The sequence below is a fragment of the Alexandromys fortis genome, unplaced genomic scaffold, assembly GCF_014885135.2.
Source record: "Alexandromys fortis isolate MF-2015 unplaced genomic scaffold, M_Fortis_MF-2015_v1.1 scaffold_257, whole genome shotgun sequence".
Classification (NCBI taxonomy): domain Eukaryota; kingdom Metazoa; phylum Chordata; class Mammalia; order Rodentia; family Cricetidae; genus Alexandromys; species Alexandromys fortis.
Genome location: NW_026068134.1, coordinates 778,240 through 794,466, shown reverse-complemented (window position 1 = coordinate 794,466; position 16,227 = coordinate 778,240).

Sequence of the window (16,227 nt, the reverse complement as noted above, 5' to 3'; positions counted from 1 at the left end):
TTGCTTGTGCTCTCTGTCCTTCTGCTCCTGATTTGGACCTTGAGATTTCAGTCCGGTGCTCCAATGTGGGTCTCTGTCTCTGTCTCCTTTCATCGCCTGATGAAGGTTAATATTCAGGAGGATGCCTATATGATTTTCTTTGGGTTCTCCTTCTTATTTAGCTTCTCTAAGAACCCGAATTATAGGCTCAAGAAAGCAAATTTTCATACTACAGAGATGGATGCATTTGTTTACATTTACATGAAGAATTCAATCTGGCCTGACCTTTATTACAGTCAAATTTTGTGCAACCCCTATATTAAATCTCGTGATCACTTCTGAGGTTGTGGCCCACAATTAAAAAAGCTGGTTGGCATGCCAGGAAATTCATCTCCACCCATTGCAAGCATGCATTTGAATCCCCATTCTTTATCCATACACACACACACAGAGGAGTGAAACAGCTCGGTCCTTTGGTCAATCTCGGAACTGTCTATCTGTTATCCATAGTGGTGACATCAGTCCACAAGAGTACCAGTGATAGGGCCGGGCAGTGGTGGTGCACACATTTAATCCCAGCACTCGGGAGGCAGAGGCAGGTGGATCTCTGTGAGTTCAAGGCCAGCCTGGTCTACAGAGCTAGTTCCAGGACAGGCTCCAAAGCTAGAGAGAAACCCTGTCTCGAAAAACCTAAATAAATAAATTAATTAATAATTAAATTAAATTAAAAAAGAGTACCAGTGATGGAAAGAGCTTCAATTTCCACGCACCCCTGCCAGGACCTGTTACTTGTGGTTTTGGCTTTGTAGATAGCCTAGCGTTTGGAAGGGGTCTCTCAAGGGGACTTTGGTGTACATTCTTTCTGACTAAAGGTGGCAAGCCTCTTCTCATGGCTAACTGGCCATTTGTATGTCTGTTTAAAACACTTGGGATTTAGAAATCACATTCTACCTCTTTCAGAGGAGCATCTGTGCTCTGCACCTGGCTTCCTTGGTCCTCCTTACTCACTACCACCCACACAGATTGTCTCCCCTTGGTCAGTGACTGTCCCTGGGAGCTCATTGTCTTTCTGCTCTTTCCTGGATACACAGCTGTGCCTGTTAGCTTTAACTGTTCACGGGACACAGCCTAGAACCACCTCAGAAGCGCTCCAATTGAGGAATTACCTAGATCAGGCTGGCCTGTGGGCATGTCTGTGGGGGACTGTCTTGACTGGTAATGGACGGAGGAAGGCCCAGGCCACTGTGAGCAGCGTGGTTCTCTAGGTTGGGCCCTGAAGTCTATAAAAGTGAAGAAAGCCAGCAAGAGACCAAACAAGCAAAGGAGCATTTATTCTCTTTGCTCTTGACTGTGGGTATTATGTGACTAGCTGCTCCAAGCTTCTGCCTCAATGTCACCCCAATGATGGACCTAACTTGGAACTTGACAACTTTATCAACCCTTTTCTCCCTCAGGTTGCTTTTGCTCAAGGTGTTTTACCACAGCAATGTAAGTGAAACCAGAACACCAAGCTTGACCAAGCAGCAGCTTTCTCAGGGAGTGATTAAGAGCAACTGTTTCATCGGGGTGGTCTTAAAACCACAGAGAGGAACTCCTGAGCACATTAGTTGGAAACTCACTCTTGTGATAAATTAACCTCTAAATACTGGTGGTTTAACCCAGTACAAAGCCACTGAGTCATTTGGTGTAAGGCTAGGGAGTATGTGCTCCATTCGCCCTGCATGGGCCCATGATCTTTCTTTCTTGGGAATCCCCATATTCAGTTCATGGCTCCAGGAATCGCCGAGCCAATGTAAAGCCAATAATGACTTTGTGGTGAGTCCTGGACCCCGAGACCACATCACGTGGACCCTACCAAGCCGCAAGCGTGCTGAGGAATGGAGTCCAGCTGGTAACCTGAGACAGAAGGGAAATGAAGTCAGAAAGCACATGGCCAGCATCCACTGCGCTCCATACGGCAGAGGGGTCCAGATAGTTTTGACCTCTGCTATTTACTTGTCCTCAGACCTCAATAATGTTGATAACACCAGGCAAAGCATCCTGGGTGTTTTATATATATATATATATATAATGATTTACATGCTGCTTGAACAACAAGGAACTAACTCAGTGGCCACAATTCGAAGGGTGTGTGCTTAGTATGTGTAGAGGTCAGAGGAAAACTTTCCCAAGTTTTCTCTTTCTTCCATGTGCACCCTGAGGATCGAACCCGTAACTTCAGGCCTGGAGGTAGGAGCCTTTATCTGCTGAGCCGTCTCACCAGCCTATGGCCACACTATGTTGCCCACACTGGCCTTTAATTCATGGGCTCAAGTGGCCATCCCCCCTTTGCCCTATCTTTCTCGGTAGCAGCATGTTCTTGGCAGGGCCACTTGCTTCTGGGAGCAGTTTGGAAGGACACTGAGGGTCTTCCGACAGTCGCATTGACAGGATGTGCTGTGGGCTAAGAGAAGCCAGGTGCTCGGTGTGGACCTTTCCTGGGACTTTGAAGCACACAACTGGAGTGTCTGTGGTTGTTTATAACCGCCTGAGCTGAGGTTTGGATTGCATCTCAAGTACATCTTTTTATAAAAGCCACCATGTACCCTTGTTCTCCCAAGTCAGTGACTTTGCTACTGATCATCATAGGCTCTGATTCACCTACAGTCAGCACCTGCTTGGCGCAAGTCCGTGTGAGTGTCCAGGGACCTCACTCCATGGCAACTGTGTCAGAGATGCCTGTGCGGGGTACTCGTCAGTCCATCGATTTTGTCACTGTTGTTGTCTAGAGGTAGGATCTTGCAGTATACCCCTGGATGGCCTCCCAATGGAGAAACTCCTCCTGCTCAGACCCTGCTGGGTTTGTCTGGGAACTGCATGAGTGGATGTTCAGGGCTTCTCATTTGTCAATTTTGTTTCAAGACGGTAAACACAATCAATTGTTAAAAAGTAACAATAACCAAATAAAACATTTTATTTATTACTGTTGTTGTTGTAGATAGGGACTCTCTACATAGCCCTGGCTATCCTGGAACTTATTATGTAGAATGAATAGTCCAAGAATAAGAAAATAAAAGTGGGGGCTGGAGAGGTGGCTCAGTGGTTAAGAGAACTGACTATTCTTCCCGAGGACCCGAGTTCAATTCCCAGCACCCACATGGCAGCTCACAACTGTCTGAAGATCCAGTTCCAGGGGATCTGACACCTTCACACCAATGCACATAAAATAAAGTTAAATAAACTATTAAAATAATTAAAAAAAAGAAAATAAAAGTGTAGATTCCAAAAATAAGACTGTGAAAATAAAGATATATAAAGTTATAAGTCCAGGAGAATGAGAAAATGAGAACAGACTATCAGCAGCTTTCTCAGCAGATCAAGGATCACTCACTCACAGTGAGCTATTTTCTCAGATGCTTGGGAAGCTTAGGTCATTTCATTTTACTAGCTGTTTTATTTACAAGGCCAGAGCTTTTCCCTGCAAATTGAGAGTAGTGTCCTGGCCATCCCTGATAAACGACAGATGTGAACTGAGTTAACCTTTAGGAGACAGAGATACCGACCTCTGGGTTAGGCACTGTCTCTGTTATGGAAAACTGGAGCCACCAGAGGGGAGGCATGGGTCTCCAGTTTACACCTGGAGGTACCGGGAGACAGTGGACAAATACAGTGGTTTAATTGATGAGCTCTGATAATGGAGGTTGTAAAGTATGGCAGTCACTATCTGAGTTTTACTTTGAAATAGTGTGAAAAGTTTTCCACTACCTTCTAAATTCTCCGCCTAAGAACCAGTTAATCCTAATTTATTAACTTTCTAGTATTACTAGCAGTCCTTTTCTGACTAATTGCTAAAGACATCTGTTTTCTTGCAATTAGTGATTTTCCTGTAATCTCCTCTAAAACATATTCCATGATGGCTGCCTAGTTATGCATTAACATTAAAACTCACTCCCTTCTCTAGGGTCTCCACTGACTAACCCAAGGGTCAGCGCAAGATTGTAAAAATTCCTTTGTTCAGAGCTAATGCTTGGTGCCCCTACTATAAAAAGTGGGTTCAAAAACCGGCCTTTGGCCACAGCCTAACAAACACCATCTCTGGCTGTGGTCTCAGCTACTGATAAGCTTCTGTGTCCCACGGTGTTTTATTTATTTATTTATTTATTTTTTATTTTTAAGTTTGCTTCTGGTTTTCCTAGGATCTGGTTTCTGGAATAAAGTTTGCTTCTGGTTTATTAGACTTGGTGGTGTTCTCATCTTTGTGCGACACCCCCACCCCCACCCCCGGACCCAACATAGAGCAGGCTGGCTTTGAATTCACAGAGATCTGCTTCCCCCTGCCTCTATCTTCCGTGCTGGGATCAAAGGTGTGTGACACCGTGCCCAACAAACCGTTTTAATCCATGGTGGATCAAACCTGTATGTCTGGCACTTGGAAGAGATGGAAGCAAGAGGTCAGGAGTTCAAGGCCATTTCTGTAACACCCCGAAACACACTGAGTCAGAGGCCAAAACCTAACAAACGAAACAAAGCCAGGGTGGTTCGGTAAAGGGAGCTGTCTGACGAGGCTGGGTCTGCTCCAGATAGCGTGACTGGCTTCAGCTGCGGAAGGAATGACGGCTGGGTGAACGCTGAGGGAAGATGTTATCAGCGCTGAGGATGCTGTTCAGGGGTGCAGCATGAACTTGTGCAAGGTGCTGGGTTCAAGCCCCACAGCAAATCGAACTGATGTTAAAATACCACGTGTTGCAAATATCCAGCCGATCTTAACTCAGCCCGTCAGAGAACACTCTGGACTATGTGTGTGCTGGGGTGGGGGGATTATTGGGTTGGTGTTTATAGTCCACCTGGAAATCTCACACTTAGGTCTAAACCAAATGAAAGAAAAACAATCTAGATAGCTTTTTCTAGTCCCTAGGAAAATGTAGTAAGCCCCACACCAAGAGGAAACGAAAGAAGCCAGTAAACGTCTCCAGGAAAAGGGTTAATGATGCCACCGTTAGCATAAGGGAAACAAACTCAGTGTGGGGCGAAGGTCTGAGGCAGGAGGAGGAAAGTTCCAGTTGAGCCAGGACTACCCAGAGAGAGAGAGATAGGCAGTCCTCGGAGAGAATTTACCACCGTGTTTGGTTCCCAGCACCCACAGCGGGCGGCTCAGGGCTTCCTGTAGCTCCAACTCCATGCGATGTGAAGCCCTTTGGCCTCCGTGGGCATCTGCATGTGGTGCTTGCTGGAAGGTAGAGGGCAGATCTCTGAGCTCCTGCCCAGCTGGACACAAAAATCAGCCCCCAATTTAATCTTCTTAGGGTATTTATTTCAAAAAATGTTAGAAACATCTAAAATATTTTTAACTAAAAAAAAAAAAAGAATGTCCAAGAGTTCAGACTTCTCAAGGGGAGAGTATAGAGGAGAAAGAACTGAAGGGCAAGCAGAGGTGCAGGGGCGAGAGGGAGGGCAGGGGCGCAGGGGAACGTAGGAGTACAGGAATAGAAGGGGGCAGGGGTGCAGGGACAGGAGGGAGGGCAGGGGTGCAAGGATAGGACAGAGCAGGGGTGCAGGAATGGTAGGGAGGGCAGGGGTGCAGGGACAGGAGGGAGGGCAGGGTGCAGAGATGGGAGGGAGGGTATGGGGTGTTGAGACAGGAGGAAGGGTAGGAGTTCAGGAACGAGAGCTCCTAAATACAACCGAAAGGTCATTTTCTGAACTTCCGCTGGTCTGACTGACTTCTGTGCCTCCAGCAATTCCGAGGCTGACTTCTGGGAACCAGTGGCCTCTGCTAAAGCCTTGCGCTCAGGACTTCATGAAGCTATTCTTCAGTTCTCTTCCTCATTCACTTGACCTTTCCTGGATTGGGTCACTGTCTGAGGTAGACTGGAACCACTATTATTAACTTTTTTTTTTTTAATTTGGGGTGAGTTTTTCTTTTTTTTTTTTTTTTTTGAGACAAGATGCCCCACAACCCAGGCTGGCCTGGAACCCCTTACTATCGTGCCCCCACCCCTTGAGTTCTGCAGTTACCACCGCATCAGGTTTATTCAGTGCGGGGTACTGAAGCCAAAGTTCCTGAATACTGGCACGCACTAGGCCAGCTGAGCTACAGGACAGCCATGGCTTTATTTCATTTCCCCATCCTTTCTCCAGCATCTAGATGATTGCAGCAACTGCAAGTGAACGTGGCCCCTGGGTCTTCTTTGCTCCTGTTCATGTGCATGCAAAACCAGGGTTATCTTTCCGACAGGGAGCCTTCATCCTGACACGCAACCTTTACTGTCTCACATTCTGTCCATGGGACTCAGCTCAGAGTCAAAGCCAGGTTTTGCTCAGGTCGTGACCTCAAGTTGAATTTGACTGCCTTTATGTGTGGTGGTGGTGGTGGCAAGGGGTGGGGTGGTATGAGATTCTCAAGACAGGGTTCATGTAGCCCAGGCTAGCCTGGAACTCCATAGACAGCAGAGGATGACCCTAAGTTTCTGATCTTCCCGCCTCTACCTGCCAGCCCTGGAATCACAGGTGTGCACTACTCTGACTGTGCCGTCTTCTTGTTAGTATTTAGTTCGGAACTGTTCTGTAAGATTCAAAAGAAGCAAGCGGTAGAAAGTTCTCCTTCTCTGTAAGCACCCACAAGCCAGAGTAACACCAACCCTTTCCCTTAAATTTTACAAATCCCTGTTAAACTTTGATACATTGTTTTGGGTTACTCGGTTACAAAGTATACAACCATCGTCCAAGGTATATGGTCCAGATTGTTCCAATAGCGGGAGACTGATAGAAATCCCTCACAATTCCTACTAGGCTGCTCTCGTTCCTACCCATATGCCCACCGTACCCTTCACCCCTCAGTGTGTCTCAGCTGGCTACTTCATCAAATGTGCACAAGATTCCTTTACATCATGTTAGCTTCTTAAGGTTTTGGTTGCTTTTACTTGTGGGTGTGTGTGTTCGGGTCAAAGCAGAGCTTGCGAGAGTCAGTTCTCTCTTTTCATCACGTGGGTCTTAGGAATCAAATTAATCTTACTGGATTCAGCATCATGTTAACTTTCGAAATGAACAAGGCTACTTTCCCAGAAAAACAACTTTCCTGATTATTCTATGTTGTGTAAATTGAGCACAGGTTTGCTGACCTCCTGTATGCAGGGGGACGATATTATTTGATTTACTGTTTACTATTTAGGTCTAGATTCTCTGACTTTGATTTTCAGGTTAAATAGCTGCAAAGGAGTACGGGCAATAGAACTCATACCTGTGACCCCAGAATTTGAGAGATGGAGGCAAGAGGACCAAAGGTTCAAGGCTAACCATCTCTCTGATCTCATTCAGCAACCGTCTTTGTGTCTAAATCAGCACGCACGTTCAGCACAAATCTGTCCCCTAGATACTTCGCCCAGTAGCTCTCCAAACCAGCCTGATCTCTTCTGCACGCACACAGGAACAGAAGGAAGGAGGTGTGACAGTGTGTGCAGGTGGTCGTGTCCTGAAGGCTACCTAAAGGATCAGGTCGTGCTCAGCTCCTCGGCTGGTGGAGAAAGCATCTATCTCTAGTACATCATCCCTGTTTATCTCCCTCTCTGCACCAGTGTCCTCTCCATCCCCAGCTTCATCATCTCTGTCTGTCGTAACACTCCATACGTATGTGCATATGGGGTTCTGTTATTTTACGTAGCTCAAAATGCTCTCTGAGAGGTTGGTCTAAAATCAGCTCTGGTTCTGAAAGACTTTGTGTAGCTGTATGTCTTCAGCTCTATCTTGCAGTCCGTCTTAGTTCTCGGCTCTAATCTAGCAAGCAGAGAGGAGGCCAGCCACCAACCACCATCCATCCCCTTGTGTGAGCAGCTGTACCATGCCCTGGGCTTCTTAGCAAGACAGAAATCTGCACCTGCCTGGACACTGACTCACTGTGTAACGCTGCTTTCGACTCCATGACAGCATATGTTCTTACAGGGCACACGTTCTGCTGTGCCAGACCCGATACGTTCCAGGCAGTGGTGTGGATTCATGAGCTAGGCAGACGGAATTTATATCCACAGGGAGTAGACAGTCTTCGTGAGATAGACAAATATTAAAGAGACACGGAAAATTGGGCAGTTTGTACAAAATTACGATAATTTAAATAATGTCTGGTGGGGCCTGAGAGATGGCTGCCTTCCAAGCACCTGCCTCACGAGTGTGAGGACCAGAGTTCAGATCCTCAGGACATGTGTCATGCCCAGTGGGTGTGGCTGCCCACCTCTGGTGCCAGATTAGACCTGGGACATGGGATCCCCAGAACAAGATGGCTAACAAGACTAGCCACATCAGTGAGCCCTGGGTTTGATTGGGAGACCATGACTCAATGAATAATGTGGACAATGAATAATGTCAAGATGATTCGTGACATCAGTCTCAGGCTTCCACACACACATGCCCAAACACACATGTGTGCCAGCAGATATGAATATACACACATACAAATACAGATACACACATACATGCACATACACCACACACATGAAATTTGAAAAAAAAATAAATTAAGATTCTTTTTTCCTTTGAGACAATCTCATTCTTCCTAGGCAGGCCTTGAACTCACCATACAACTGAGGATAACTTTGAACTCCTGATCCTCCTGTCTGCTCCTCCCAAGTGCCAGGATTACAGATGTGCACGACTAGGCCAGGCATTCACTTAAAGACATTAGCTAGTTTATTTTCTATTCTAGAACGGAGCAACACTTCAGTTCATAAAACAGAATTAGTGTTCCTAGGGTCTGAGCTGATGAGGCTGATTTTCTGGACAGAGAAGGACCACGGCAATCAAGAAACAAAACTAGGCCAGGCAACGGTGGTGCACACCTTTAATCCCAGCACTTGGAAGGCAGAGACAGGCGGATCTCTGTGAGTTTGAGGCCAGCCTGATATACAGAGCGATTTCCAAGATAGGTGCCAAAGATACACAGAGAAACCCTGTCTCTAAAAACAAAACAACCAGCCAACCAACCAACCAACCAACCAAATAACAACAACAAAACCCCACCAAAAACAAAACAAAACTGAGTCTGGACCAGGCCATTTCAAAGGGCTCTTGCCTTCTAAGGTGGGGACAGAACAATGGAAAAATGACTGGTTAATATTTGGTCATTTCGGGGTGTTTTGTTTGCTCCTTTGGTTGGCTGGTTTTTGTTGTTCTTTTAGGTGTTCTTTGTTTGTTTTATTTTGTAATGTTCAAAGGCTGCAAGCGTGAAGAAATACAGCAGAGGAAGCATCATTACCATGAGTTGAAGTTAGCCCACTGGGGGATTCTGGAATTACCTCTCATTTCTTTGACTATTGGAAGGTCAAATAAATGGCTTTGGATTGGTTTGATGACATGGAACTTTAGCATGGTGACTTCCCTTTGATGTTTATTTGTGCGAATGCACGTGCATATGTGTATGTATGTGTTCCTCTATGTGTATGCGTGTGTGCAGGTACACAGAGGGGCCAAAAGTCAACACTGGGTGTTTTCAACAATTTCCACCTCACCTTTTGAGACAGGTCGCTCACTGAGCCTGCAGTTTTCAGATTTGTCTAGACTGGCTGGTCAGTAAGCCCCATGGATTCTCCTGCCCCCTTTTCCTCAGTGCTGGCCTTACAGGGAGGAGTGGACACTCAGTTATTATGTAGTGGCTGGAACTGAACTCGGGTCCTCAGGCTGGTATAGTAAGTACTTTACTGGCTGAACATGCTCTCTTTTTGACTTTTAATCTGTTGTATGACACACAGTACAAAAGCCTAGTCTAGATCAATGACCTCCTATAATTTTTTATCTAGCAAATTAGTGAGCCGATCAGGGGATGGACTCATTTTATTCAAGGCCACAGTATGTGCACGCGTGTGTTCATGCACAGGTGTTTATGATTGTGTTAGTCACTGTGATTACATATGAAGCTATGTGAGCATGTATGCATGGCTCACTGTTTAATGTTCTGCTTATTGATACCCTGACCAATACCCATGACTCAGCATTCTGTTACATAAGTTGATTGATACCCTGACCAATACCCATGACTCAGCATTCTGTTACATAAGTTGATTGATACTCTGACCAATACCCATGACTCAGCATTCTGTTACATAAGTTGATTGATACCCTGACCAATATCCATGATTCAGCATTCTGTTACATAAGTTGATTGATACCCTGACCAATACCAGTGAGTCAGCATTCTGTTACATAAGTTGAAAGCGTACTGTTGGTCTATACTTAGCTTGAGCCTTAAAGAGAATCATGCTGAAGCTCCAAGCCAAGTTGACCCAGGAGAGAAAAGAGCCCAATTCCCAAACCAGGAAGCTGTAGTTGTCATGATAAAGAAGTCTCCTGCATGGTAGCCTTTCTTTTCTCAGCCCTTTTCTGCTGTTTAGCTATGTTTCAGCCTTCCATCTGAACCTTCTTACTCTTGCCTGGAAGACACTCCAGAGAGAGGCACCTGGTGTCTGGCCTCTCTGTTTGGCAACTTTATACCTTTTATATACAGATATTTAGGCATGTCTGTAAATCTGGGAACCCAACCTGAATTAGAACCAGGAAAAAACTCTATCTAGTGGAATCTGCTAGAAACCCTGCAGCCTGAGCCACCTATGATGTGGAAAAGCCAGAGTGGGACCTAGGGCATGTGTCTCCCCAAAGCAACACAAGCATGTGTCTACCCAAAGAATACAGGCGTGTCTACCCAAGGCATGCAGCCATGTGTCTGCCCAAGGCATGCAGGCATGAGCAGTCACAGGAACCAGCCCCCACTTCATCTTGAATTACTTTTCTTCACCCCCCTTACTTTCTGCCTTTTTACCTTGCCCACAATTGTGAATAAAGACAAAATTTTTAGTCTTGGCTCTTTTGATCCCTAGGAGGATAAGGATGAGCTCATTCTAGAAGTTTCCTTGTCAGATACCTAGCAGCTCATAGGGTCTCAGGTCTCAGTCTGGTGAACCCTGCCAACTCTACACTCTGTGCTCAGTTCCTGCGTTGGAGCCTACTCAGCATGTCCCCCAGATGCAGGCGTGGTGCTTGTGGATGCTCTGTGGGATATCCTGATACTGACTATATGGAAACCCTCTGGTTAAGTTGGGCAGCTCAGCTCATTCGAAGCACAGCTAAACATGGCTACCCTCACATCAAGTGCTTTCCAATTAGCCAAGGCTAGCCTGGACTTTTCTGGAAACCTAAACACCTCAGCCTTTATATCCAGTTGCAGATGAAATCACTCCAACAAGTTTCCAGATTTCCCCTCAATTACTTTCTACTCTGTACCCCAAACTCTAGCATTTTAGCTTGGGTTTGAGAGGCAGAGGGCAGGCCTGGTGTGGTAGGTGCTGTTGTGGGTCTCTGGCTACCCACCATCATTTTGGCTTTCACAGAGTTGCATTCTAAGAGGACATTTGACTCCTGTCATACTTTTATCGTTGTGACCAACACCTGGGAAGGGGGCTGTTAATTTTTTTGTTACTACATTTATTTGGTTCAGTGAGGCTTGCATGCCACATTTGGAGGTCAAAGGACAACACACAGGAGTTAGTTCTTGTCTTCCACTTTGTGGCCTCAGGGATCGAGCTCAAATAGTCAGAACTGGTGGCAAGCACCGTACCTGCTGAGCCATCTCACTGACCCAGGAGGAGTGCTCTGGGGTTTGAGAAGTCTCTGTTCATCGTGGTGGAGTGGAACAGCTCACATCATGGGAGGCCAGAAGCAGTGTGGAGCAGTCGATAGGAAGGGACCAGAGCAGGATGGAGCCTCAAGGATGCATCCTCCGTGGCCTAAATCCACCAAATGGATGGGCGGATCCGTTAGGCCAGAGGCCTGGTGAGACAAGTCTCTCCAGGAGCTACCGACAGGCACTCAGAGCCTGCTGTACTGATGAAGTACCACTTGATGCAGCCAAGCTGACAACAAAAATTGGCCATAACTCTTTGAAAAGAAAAGTTTAATAATAAAAACATAAGCAAATTTATCTCAGAAAGAAATGCAACATTTTCCAGGCGGTGGTGACACACGCCTTTAATTCCAGCACTCGGGAGGCAGAGGCAGGCTGATCTCTGTGAGTTTGAGGCCAGCCTGGTCTACAGATCGAGTGAGGGAAACAGAGAAATCCTGTCTTGAAAAAACAAGAAAGAAAGAAAGAAAGAAAGAAAGAAAGAAAGAAAGAAAGAAAGAAAGAAAGAAAGAAAGAAAGAAAGGAAGGAAGAATGAAGGAAAGAAATGTCTTTTTTTTCCCCACATATGAACTGAAGGATTGAGTCTGGAACTTTGGATGTGAGCTGGAGCCCATAGAAGATGCCTGTTCTACATTATGATGGACTGTATTGATTGTCTTATTGTGGAAACAGAGAGAGGGACACGAGCATTTAGTGGATGGGTCCAGAGGTGACAGATATTACCTGCTCCTTCCAACAGATGTCCAGAATTGAGCTCCGATTTACACAGCAATCCCCTCCGTGTTTCTTCCCTCTTCCCTCATTTCCGTATCTGTGTTTATCTCTTGCATCTCAGCGGCTAGACCTATGACTAGAATTCAATAACTTAAATTTTGTATGTGTAAATACCACCCTGGGACGGGGAAACAGATTTCTCCAGTGGACTGGGAGTAGGTAGGGCGGCAAACAGGAGGAATCAGGTGTATGTGTTGGGGAGAGGGAAATATGGGGAGAAACAGCTGGAATTGGAGGCATTTCGGGAACCAGGAGGAAATCTAGTGCAGTACAAACTCCAAGGAACCTACGAGAGAAACCCCAGCAAAAATCCCTAGTAACGGGGGACATGGAGCCTGAACCGGTCATCTTTTGTAACCAGGCAAGGTTTCCAGTGAAGGGATTAGGACACCAATCCAGCCACAAAACCTGCGACCTAAGACCAGAGCCTAGTAAAATCCTGATCAGAGAGACCGGAGAGCCTTCATCCAGCAACTGATGGCGGCAGATGCAGAGTCTCACAGCCAAACATTAGGCAGAGCTCAGGGAGTCCCAAGGAGGAGGGGAGGAAGCATTGGAGGAAAGGTCAGGGACACCAGGAGAACATGGTCCACAGAATCAATTAACCAGAGCTTGCGGGGGCTCGCAGATATCAGGGAGCCTGTAGGGGTCTGACCTAGGTCCTCTGGATAAATGTTATGGTCAAGTAGCTTCGTGCTCCTTGTGGGATCCCTAACACTGGGAGCAGCGACTGACTGACTCTTTTGCCTGCCTCCGGAACTCTCTTCCTCATACTGGGTTGCCTCATCCAGCCTTGATATGATGATATGTGCCTGGTCCATTGTAACTTGTTATGACACGTTTGGTTGATGTCTCTAGGAGGCCTGCTCTTTTCTGAGAGGAGGCCAGAGGAACATATCACAACTGTGTGGCTCAAGAGATTTTCTGCAAATGGCAAGGCCGCAATTCAGATCTTAAAAAAAAAAATGTGTGTGTACAATGTGTGCACAGGCAAGTGTGAGCCACAGTAGGGTGTGTGTAGCACCATCTCTGGAAGCCATCTTCACCTCGAGACAGGGTCTTTCTGGTTCGCTGCTGTGTAGGCCAGTCTAGCTGGCCTGCAAGTTTCTTAAAATTCTGTCTCTACCTCCTGTATACCGTAGGAACTCTGGGATTATAAACATATTCCTGACTTCATATGGGATCTGGGGATTTGAACTCAGGTCCTCTTGCACAGCGAGAGTTTTGCCTACCAAGTCACCTTCCCAGCATTTCTTGTCTAAATTAACAGGTGAAATCCTTACTCTGATATTTGGTTTATGATTTTGTAATTGGTAGAAATGGTTTGTCTAGTAGAACTTTATCAGTCAGGGCCAAATCAAAGCCACAATGGTATTTTAAGCAGAGAAAATTAAATATAAAAAAGTAACTAATAAAAAAAAAGGTTAATTATCAAATGAGTACAAGAGGACTCTAGATCAAGCATTGATGGGCCTTCTGTAAAGGGCAGCCATATTTTGGGCTTTGTGGGCAAGAGTCACAGCCAAGACTATCACACACTACAACACAAAGCAAACATCCGCCATGTTTTTATTGATGAAATCCAAGATAAAATGAGTGCATGTTTTTAAAACTGTATCATGCTTATCTATTGTGTGTTGAGGGTATAGGGAGTTAGTATATGTCACGTGTGGAGGCCAGAGAACAGCTTAGGGGGGAGATGGTTCTCTATCCTTCTGTCACAAGGGACCAAAGGATTGAACTCAGATCGTCAGGCTTGACAACAAGGGCTTTCACCCACTGAGCCATTGGCCAAGCCCACAAATACATGCTTTGAAATACATTTCAATTACTTAAGGCATCTCCACTTTGTATAGTTGAGTTTCAAATGCAAGAACCACTGTTGGCTCAAGATGGCCAAGCAGGTGGCCAGCTGTGACGGGCAAGTGGCTGTTGGCCTGCCTGGGGCTTCATGGGTGGCTCTGAGGAGGTACAACTAGGAGAGGAAAGGGGGCTGAGGGTTCTATGACTGCTGAGATTTAGACTCTGCAGCTAGAACTGGTATCTACAGGTAGGATACACCCTCCACACCTCCCCATTTGTTTCTTTTGTTTGTTTGTTTGTTTGTTTTTTCGAGACAGGGTTTCTCTGTAGCTTTAAAGCCTGTCCTGGAACTCTCTCTGTAGACCAGGCTGGCCTCGAACTCACAGAGATCCGCCTGCCTCTGCCTTCCCTGAGTGCTGGGATTAAAGGCATGCACCACCACAGCCCGGCCATTTTTGTTTCTTAAATTTATTTATTTTATGTACATTGGCATCAGATCCCCTGAAACTGGACTTATGGACTGGATTCCAGTGAGCTGCCTTGTAGGTTCTGGGCATTGAACCTGGGTCCTTTGGAAGAATAGTCAGTGTTCTTAACTGTGAGCCATCTCTCCAGCCTCTCTCCCCATTTTTTGTTACCAAGAAAAGGGGAAGCCAGGGAACAGGGAGGAACGGCCCCCCATTTCCTGTTTCTATTCTACAATGACCTTCTAGCGCCATCTATTGGAGAAGACTACAAAGCCAAGTAGTAAAAGCAGGCTAGTTTGTAAAGTCCTGTTTTCAGAGGTGATAATTTGATAACGGGTAGGGATGCTAGCGAACAAAGTGGTAAAAGTGGTTTTCCCATTGTTTCTTGCCTTTACAAATATCTCCCGGAAAAGTCTCATATGAAACAAACTTCCAAATAAAAATGAATGAATGAATGAATGAAGTGTGTTGCCGGAGCTGGCACTCTCCTTTTATAGCGTGGGTCCCAGGGATCAAACTCGGGTAAGCCAGGCTTGGTGGCAAGCACCTTTGCCCCCTGAAGCCTCTCACTAGCCCCGTGAAGGTTGGTCTACTCACTGTGCACTCAATTCTTGTCTCCTGAGCCCACTCCTACTAGATACTCCATGTCTTTCTGTGTTTATTTAATGTTTATTTTCAAGACCCTACTTTTTATAGGTTTTATAGCAAAAGCTTCTGCTTTACACAAACTCTAAATGTTTCGGCAAATATATTAATTAATCTTTTTTTGTTTAATAGCATCTGGCTTGCCAGGCGGTGGTGGCACACACTGCCTTTTATCCCAGCACTCGGGAGGCAGAGACAGGCGGATCTCTGTGAGGCCCGCCTGATCTACAGAGAGAATTCCAGGACAGGCTCCAAAGCTACAGAGAAACCCCGTCTCATGTGAGAGCGTCTGCTGGTTAAAACACAGAACATCGCCGGGCGGTGGTGGCGCAGGCCTTTAATCCCAGCACTGGGGAGGCAGAGGCAGGCAGATCTCTGTGAGTTCGAGGGCAGCCTGGTCTACAAGAGCTAGTTCCAGGACAGAAACCAAAAAGCTACGGAGAAACCCTGTCTTGAAATTCCAAAAAAAAAAAAACAAAAAAACCCCAGAACATCTCCAGCCTCCGTACCTAGAGCTGCCTTGATCGGCTGGCTTCTAAAGCCCTGGCCTGTCAGCAAGCCCCAAAGGCCTTGGGCACTAAAGGGCGGTCACTGCTGGCACCAGCAGAGTGCCCCCAGGCAGACTCACAATTTTGACACCAGTACAGTAAATGGACCATTGCAGAAGACTGGCATCTGTTGCTTTAAGGTCATCTAATCCATCCTCACCATCAGAACCAAGTCACTGACTCTTGGGATCCCAAACATCATTAGCAACCACCCAAGATCGCTTCATCCCACAAATCCCTCTCCTCCGGTTCCTTCTTTCGATGAGACTGGCGTCTGCCTCTGGTGGGGTCTCTTTCTTCATGGAGGGTCCCCTTTCTGTGCTTGGACTTCTCAGTACCCGCTAATTCTGATGAGAACTTCCTTCTCCTGAG